Below are 9,411 nucleotides of genomic sequence, written 5' to 3' on the forward strand. Positions count from 1 at the left end.
TACCTACAACATAGCTCACTAATAAAGAGAGTGTATACTACTATAGTAATTACCAGTTGTAAGCAATTAAAGCATGATATTATGCTGCTCAGACTAAACTTTGTCGCGTGAGCAATTTTGAGACTATACAGGATAAATTTCGACTGGGTGAACTTTATGACATCACTACAATGATAATGAAAAGAGACCGAACATAAAGAAACTAGAAATACTCTTGAGTTGCAATGTTTCAGAACTGAAATAATTTTTTTTTCTCTGTTAGATTTAACACACAATAGCTAGAATTCTGTTCATATACAAAAACAACCTGTGAAAGGGAAAACTGATTACAGACTAATTAACTGGAGACCTCTGATTGGAACTAAACTGGGCAGAAGAGAGGTACTCATTAACAAAATTCATTGAATATGGAGGCAAAATAATTGATTATTGCTGAAATAATCATCATTTCTTTCCAAAATACACGCCAACCTCACTTGAATGTTTTAATTCTTTGAAAAACATTTTTGATTTCCTCTAATAAACATAAGCAAAGTTTTTTCATGCACTGCGCGAGCAAATAATAACACAAATCAAAAGCTGTCAATGACATCTTTTCTTTTGCATCAATTCTTTTGCATCCTTCAGAAATTCTTTCCGAAATTTTTTGTGTCCAAATATTTCTTATGGACGCTCTTGATATTGTTTCTAGTCTGATTATTAAAAATTTAGCTCTGCAATTTTTTACAAATTGAGTGACTTGTGCAACAAACGAATCAGCTAAAAACTTTTTGTTCTTTCTTATATCAAACTTAACGTTCTTCGACCTGTCATGTCTTTTCTTTCTCATTGTAGAAAGAAATTAACTTTTATATGATGGAAGATTTTTGCTGATTAAGCGGAACGATATTTTGAGAGAAAACAAACTGATAATATTTTGTTACAAATTTTTCGATCTGTTTCGATCGTACTTTCTCCTATTAAGACAAGTTTTTATTCCCCAATTAAACTGTTTATCCAAACATTTTGGAGAGCCTTGAAGTTTGAATGTTAGGAAGTTTACCTATATCAGGTGTCCAGAAAGTGCGCTGAGGTACAAAGAATGTATTGGGAGTGCCATGATTGTAGTGAGAAGAGTTCCATGTTGCACTTGGAGATATGTAATAGTAGTAGAGAAACAACTTAGCCACCCACAGTCCGTCTTTTTCATCCACCTCCTATAACAACCACTTAGTTAAATACAGACTCAAACGAGTATTAATTGGTCTAAAATGTCAAAACTTTATACTTATGTTCTACAACAATAGAGTTTAAGAAGTCAGCCAGCAAAAACGTCATGAAGACTTTGACTCTTGCGCGATTTATTACGCAAAACATTGTTTTCTCTCCGATTCTAATTCTTCGAGACAAAAAGTTGGCTAATTGAGCGTTGTACCTTTCTTTTCGATCTTTATGACTAGATGGGTGTAATCCCTCAAGACATATTTCAGCCTCAAAGCGTAACAAAGTAGGATTTATGATCACCTGTTTTGTGTTATTTTTTAGCGTTTGATATTAGAAGGTCTTGTATTATGGAGGAAGTTTGGCCTTACTCTGGCTCTTACTCCAGTTTGGTCTGTTCGGTCTGCCGCAAAGCAATATTTTGGTCTATATCTAAATTTTGGTCTGTTAGTTCTATGATCTATTTTCTGATTAATTTCTGTTACCTCTACACAGTTTTTTATTTGTTTCAAGCGACGAATAGCCATCATTAATTGGCAAATAGCTGCTTTTACAAAGTATATTTAATTTTGCTACTCTTTCTTGGATGTATTTGAGAAAATGGCAATATAAAAAAGTGTCTCGAAAACCCCTTATTAAGTAATTTCAAAAACGTCTCTTCATTACGTCGCCAATCCTACATTTTGGGCAAGCAAATTTGCTTACTGAAGTCAGCGTTTTCCGCTCTCCCATGTTTTAAGATAGGGCTTTATAGGCTTTCGCGGACAACAGTATGAGCAAGGGAAACTAGTTCAAATTAGCTCAAATTTGAAAGAATTTGTCACAAATGTCCGCGATTGCGGAATTTGACGGCGCGCGAGAAAAGCGGACAGATTTTTGCCTCTACTATCCGCAAAATTACGTCCCTAATATCCGTGCTAAGTTAGCTACTTTCTGTGGTTAAATCGTCACTAATTTCTTCAGTTTTTGACGTCTTTGTAACTATTGTCCAGGTCGCTATTGTTCGCAACGTTTATCTCACTATTATTCCCAATTAATGTAATTATTATCCGTGTCTTTTATATCCGTTAACTTTTGTAGTCACTTTTATGCGCAGCTTGTAGTAAGAAATTAGCTTTATTGTTTTAACTGCTCTTAGTTGCTTTCAATTTTGTTTAAGAAATAAGGAAAATTATCCCCCCTTAGGAGTCGGATAGATTCTAAATGCATAATCTGATAGATAAAAGAACACTAACAACGAAAGAACTTCTCAAATGACTAATGAACAGAGAAATAACTACTACAAATCATTGGTGAACAAGGATTGATGAATAATGACCAATGAACTATAACACAGATTTTTCGAATAAAACAATCCCCGCGTAAATTTTTTCTGTTTGATCAATAACAACTGTTGTTAAAAATATCGATATATTTTAATTTCTGTCAGCTGAATCTGAGAAAAGTCTTCTGAAAAATCAGACTTTTTAAAAATGCATGTCAGTTGTGACGTAATTTTTATCTACAGGTATTTATCTACAGGTGATGGATTTTTATCAAATTATTTGATGATTTGATTCAAAATTGAAAGTCAATGAAAGAAGTTTTTTTACGGTTAGGAACTTTTTTTAGGTTTCTTTTCTTTGTATTTGATGTTTTGGCTTAACAATCTGTTCAAGATCTGTTTTTGGACCCAAATACTTTTTTGTGTAAATTTAAACTGTACTGATGGATTTTTATCTAAATAATCGTATGACTAACTTTATCCATAACGAAAAAGAGATCTGAGCGTTTATATTAACATAATCAAAAGGTTTGTTCATCTATAACGAAAAACAACACGGAGTGATTTGTATGAAAATAATCGAACGCTAATTATAAAAAGTCTACTTTTGCTTCAAATAGTGTTTGACGCCATTAAAAAGATTGCGATTGAGTCCAATCTACCCTCACATGATCTAAAATAAATAGCGATGTGTTAATTGAAGATCATTCTTTGTACGCTTTGGTCCAAATTGTGGACAAAGCTGAAAAATTTCTGGCATTGATTTTTCAATTTAATAAACTAATCACAGCATAATTAATTTATAAGTTAGAGCGCAGTATAAAATTGAAATGTAATGAATAATCATGCTCATTCCCCGCTCACAAATTGCGGACGTTTGTGACTTAAAAACGTAATTTCACAAGATCAAGGACGGAATTTTGTTACGATTGTCGGCAGCTTTTTTTCACTGTTATCCACAATTTTATCCCATTTGATATCACGCGAAATGGAGTGACAAATAATTGCCACTCGTTTTCGCAACTGCGGACTCCACTGAATTTGTAGGTTTTGCAACGTAATGTTGGCTTTCTATTTAGGCCTTTAAAGTTCAAGTTGCACTTCCCCTTTTAATTAAATGATGACTTAAAAATTTATTTAAGTCATCATTTGTTCAGTTTTCCAATTTCAGTTTTCCAATTTCAGTTTTCCAATTGTTCAGTTTTCCAAATGTTCAGTTTTCCAATTTTTTCAGTTTTCCAATTTGAGACGTAAGGATGTTCAGTTTTCCAATTGTTCAGTTTTCCAATTTGAGACGTAAGGAGACGTTCAGTTTTCCAATTTGAGACGTTGAGGAGACGTTGATAGTAAGGAGACAAGTCATTTTTCCAATTGAGACGTAAGGAGACGTTGATAGTAAGAAGGAGACAAGTCAGTCAGTCGTGTTCTAGTGGTTTCGTGTGGTTTGATACAGATTTTTTTTTACATCAGACACCATCATCGAATATAGGGAAGGTTTCCCGCATTTCAAACCAAATATACTGCCGATGTTGAAGAAAAAATAATTGTTTTGTCATTTTTGTCTGTTTTAACGCAAACATACTGACGATTTGCTACCTTAAAGTCAACAACTTCTGGAGCAGATAACCTCGCCGCTGTTTCATTCTTGCTAACTGAAACTGTTTTGCGGAAAAATGGTAGACTTGTAAGCTGCTGTTCGCCAAGAAAGGCCTGAGTACAGCTAAATCCGAATTGAGCAAAGTTGTTCTGAGTTGCTAGTCTCATCACATGCAGACGCAACTGCGTATTTTTTTGCGGTGCCGCTAATTACACATCTTATAAGGCCGGACAACCATCAAAAAACAAAACTGCGAATTAGCTCTTTCGAAAACCTCGTATATTTTTTGCTATCAAAGATTTTAAAAAGAGCTTCTTACTTGAGTTTTATTTGTGTCATTGGATATTTTTCCGAAACTTTATGCCAATATGGTTCCATGGTTCAGTATTTTTCTTTGCCATCGTTTTTATATTCCAGTATAAGCAGTATTCAATGTATATTCCTACTTAAAAAAGTATTTGGTCCCTCAGTTTATGCTACAATTTTCTGTTAGCTGAATAATTTTTTTATCAGCAGAATTGCTAAAATTTCTGAGCACGAAGTGATGAAATATTATATTGACAATATTTAAAAAAATTTTAAATCGAATTCAGAAAAACTTTACTTTCTTATGCTTTTCGTTGGAGAAAAATGTTTTGCGTCAAATCTTTCGCAAAAGAGACCATATGCCTTAGATTTACCTTTTTCTGACACAATAATTATCGATACAATTAACTTTTTTTAAAGTACGTGATTTCTTTAATTTATGTGAGTGAAAACAAAATATTAAAGACAATAATGCACGCTTAGATGATCAGATAAGCAAATTTATTTGATTTTTTTATGACCCCAGAACATAATGCATCTTCAAGCTTTTGTCGATAGTAGTTGAGCCAGAAGTCAGCCTATATTAGCGCAATTTTTATGTAATTTTCAATTATTCTGATCATCATTACTTTCAGCCTATGGGCCATTGGAACCATTTGTGTGAAAAAGTTTGATCCGATAAGGCTTCTGTTTTGTTGAAAAACAAGTTAAGCTTATCGTTAAGAAACAGAATATACGCCTTGCATTCAGGAAAAGCTGCAAGTCAATTCAGAGATTTCTGCTCCAATTTTGTGGTCGATTCCACTTTTTCTCTATAAACATCTGCTCTATTTTGTAGCCAACGTCTCTGTTAATTCGTTGCGTCATTAATTCCATTAAATACTGAAAAAATTGGAGATATAAAAAAATCTTACAAAAAGATTAGACCAACATTTCTTTTAGTTTTGTCGTTTTATTGAACCAGGCATTTTTGCTGGTTGCATCAAAAAATTTTTACAGTTATTTTTTTACTTCTCTGGGAGGAGAAAACTAACTAGTATAGAGAGGGGACCCTGATAACAAACTTGAACAAATTTGTTAATTACGACACTTTTCACACTTGTTGATGCACCAAAAACAGTTTGTCGTGATCCAACTTGATGCTAGAATTTGTTTGAATTTTGAGATAATGAGATAACTAATAATTGAATAAAGTATTTTGATATTTTGCCAAAATTTTTCTCAAATTTTTTCAACCACGTTTTTCCTAGCTTTTTTCTTTGGTTTCCAGGAAATTAATCTGCTGTTTTTTGTTAACCTGGCAAATGTTTTGGACCAAATTTACACAGCATTTTTTGATTAGCAACAAAATGCTTATGCAATAGAATTAGTCAATGACAGCTGTAGAGATCTAATGCTACAAAGGATGAAAAAAACATCAGTTTAGTCTGATAGTTTGCTTAGTTGCCACCATTGTTTTTCTCATCAAAAGAACAAAAGGTAGGAAGTTACCCTTATGTTTGGAGATAAATGTGATACTTTTTGATTGAGTCATGATTCAATGTCTTGCATTTTTTTATTTTGTTTTTAAGACTCCGATTCTGCAAGCTGTTGCATTTTCCAGAATCCTTGATCATTCAAAGGAATTACAATGTACCGTACAGCTGGATTCAACTGTTTTTTTTTCTGTTAGAGAGTCTTGACTTTCTTCTTGCTGCCATTGAAAAAACTTCTAGCGTATCCTACAATATTTAGTAATGAGATCTGGAAAAAATCAAATAAAAATTCCGTTCTCTAGTTAGCCCATTTTTTGCCGTTATCATGTCTTCCACTTGCTGGCCTCTTGATGAAACTTGTTTGTTATTAGTAGTTATTCTGCTTATGGAGGGAACTCATTTTCCGATTTATTCTGATAGTTGTTGAGTCAACATACTTTTTTTGAGTTTTTCGAACAGTTGGCATTCAATCAACGGCAATTTCTTGGAGGAAAAATGGAGTTACTTCTATCAAACTCTCTGCTTAAAAGTTGTAAACTATAACTGTTTCCAAAATAGTGGTTGAATAAATAAAACTTTGTTAATTAGCTTTTTGGCCTAGGTGCTTGTCATCAAAGTTTGAAGGTGTGTCGTTAATTTTTTCGACTAATTTCTTCTAAGATAAGTCCAACTGCATATGCTTAATTGGATATAAATGTTTTATCCGTTTTGATTTTGAAAAATAAACTGATTCGGGAATGCGAAAGAATGGGGTCGGAACATAATGTGCGAATGCACATTAACGGCATTTACGGTCCTCTATGTTCGCTGGTTTTGCAATCTTATTTGGCTTCTCAAATTATTCTTTCTAATTATTTCAAGTTTATCTTTTCCAGTAAGTTACTGCAGAAAAAGTGTTATATTTCTGTGATAATTTTTTAAAGATATTTTTTAAACATATTTAGCGCAGAAAACTGTTTTAAAACTGGCGTCAAGCAAGCGTTGAAAATGGAAACCTATAACTGTCCAGATTCAGACCTCGAGATATGAAAAACTTAAATTCTTCCTGAGGAACGGGTGTTTGTTGTCTAAAATTCACAATATGCGTCAAGCATCCTAGAATAAATTGAGTGAAAATTATTTCTGTGTCCAGTAAAATTCAACGAGTTAATTTGGATCGCCCGGGTCGAATGTCCTCCCTAAAATCCTCCCATTTTGTTGTAAGAGTGGGGGACAGTTTGTCTATTGGGGTAATTTGATGTAAGAGTGAGGGGGTAATTTGGTCGGGGGGGGGGGTGGTAAAATGATGTAAGAGTTGGGCTGAAATGGGAGGACTTTGAGGATTTACCCCTGACTAAAATTGGCATGTAAGAGTGGGCTGCAATGGTCTGCAATGGGAAGACTTTTGAGGAATTAACCCTTCTACTAATATTGTCGTGTAAGAAAGGGCTGCAATGGGCTGCAATGAGATCACTTTTGAGGAAATGCACCCTTTTTAATATTGCCATGTAAGAGTGGGCTGCAATGGCCTGCAATGGGAGGAGTTTTGAGGAATTACCCACCTAATTAAAATTGCCATGTAACAGTGGGCTGCAATGGTCTGCAATGGGAAGACTTTTGAGGAATTACCACCCCTGACTAAAATTGTCATGTAAGAGTTGGCTGCAATGGGCGGCAATGGTATGAATTTTGAGCAGTTACCCCCCCCCCCCCACTAAAATTGCATTGTAAGAGCGGGCTGCAATGGGATGCAATGGGAGGAGTTACCCTCAAGAATTATCCCTGACCAAAATTTTGATTTAAGAATGGCCCCGGTTAATTTTATGTAAGATTGAAGGGGTAATTTGTTGACAGGGAGTAAATAAGAATATAAGAATGAAAAAACATATAAGAATTGGGTTTTCAAGGGGGTAAAATGATGTTAGAGTGGGGAGGTATTTTGTTCAAAGTGGGGTTAAAATGATTTAAGAATGGGGCTGTTAAGGGGCTAAAATGCGTAGGAGTGGGGGTTAATTCGTTAAGAGGGTCTAAAATGATTTTACATTTTGGCTGCTAGTGACGTTAATTTGATGTAAAAGTAAGGAGGTAATTTGTTGAGAGGGGGTAAAATGATGTAAACATTTGGCTGCCAAGGGGGTAAAATGATATGGGGGAGATTTTGTCTCAGGGGTTTATTCTAACAAACATTATTTATATATAGACCGTCAAGAGTTGGACAAGCATTGATGGTCTGGAAGTTAAGGTGAACCATTTGAGGATACAGAAGTTGTGAGTTCAACACTGCCTGTCTCCGAGTATGGGGGCCAAAGCAATGTAAGATTAGAGCTTCCAAGGGGGCTAAATTGATATAAGAGTGAGGGGTAAGTTGTCCAGAGGGGGTAAAAAGAAGTAAGATCTTAGGCTGCCTTGGGGGGTAAAGTAGTATAAGACTGAGAGGGTAATATGTTCAGAGGTGGTAAAATGATTTAAGAGTGGGGTTGCAATAGGAGGATTTTTAGGAAAAAGCAGCTCAAAACTCTTACATCTTTTTGGGCTGCATTAGGCTTCTCACGGGGTAAAATGGTGTAAGATTGAGGGGGTAAAAGACAAATTAACCCCTCACTCTTACATCTTTTCGGTCTGGCAAGAGGGGTAAAGATGTAAGAGTTCGGGGATAATGGAGAAATTAGCCACGATCTCTTACATCATTTCACCCCCATTGAAAGACCAAAAAGATGTAAGAATGGAGGGGGTGGGTTAATTTGTCTTGAAAAATCCTCCCATTTCAGCCCCCGTTTTGGGCGGAAAAATTCGACCAGGACAATACAAGTAGTTTTTTCCAAAGTCGCGGTTTAAATTTGAATACATGCGTGTACCTGTAGTTTGAACAGATCAATATAAACATAAACTGTCTTGTTTTCCATATCAAGAGGGGGCCAAGCAGTAGGAAGAACTCTCTTCAGTTTGTTCATTAGTTTAATCTCTCCATCTACTCCATTTGAGCATTCGTCGGCAGACAATGAGATATTAGTTCCAGAAACATCAGCCAAAATGGTTTGGAAGATAATCAAGAAAAAGAAACATAACCAGGAATTGAAAAGTTTCAGCGTGGGCTCAACCTTCATTTCGGTGTAGAAAAGGGTCGCAAAAACAAAAAGAAAGCGAAGAAAATTTGCCACGCAGTTTTTCTCGATTGAAGGACTATTTAGTAATTCAGCAAATGAATAACTAAGGATTGGCAAACAAAAGAAACCATCGGGTTTTTGTTTGTCCTATTAAATTGGTTGGTCTGGCTAATTTCCACAAACAAACACTAACCAGGTGACTAATTACTTTCCGATTTTAGTAGTGATTTTGATGGAATGAAATCACACAATTCATTGTGATATGAAACAACTGGCGAGTGTTGGCGAGAACAGAAAACTTCCGAAAAAACAATAGTTTTCGAGTTGAAATTAATAGCAGAATTATCAATAGAATTGTTGCAATCCACATTGTGAAACCAACGCAATTGTCACTTATTCTATGTACACACACACATACGCACGCACGCACACACACACAAACAGACACACATACACAGACACAGACACACACACACACAAACACAT

The 9,411-nt window shown here is 35.0% G+C and overlaps 1 pseudogene; it reads right to left on the reverse strand.

The window, feature by feature from the left end:
• Positions 1–8,925, reverse strand: part of LOC142349097 (neuronal acetylcholine receptor subunit beta-3-like) — a 50,880-nt pseudogene extending 41,955 nt beyond the window's left edge.
• Between the last annotated feature and the right edge of the window lie 486 nt (positions 8,926–9,411).

This window comes from Convolutriloba macropyga, chromosome 11, assembly GCF_964194025.1.
Source record: "Convolutriloba macropyga chromosome 11, txConMacr16.3, whole genome shotgun sequence".
Taxonomy (NCBI): Eukaryota; Metazoa; Xenacoelomorpha; order Acoela; family Convolutidae; genus Convolutriloba; species Convolutriloba macropyga.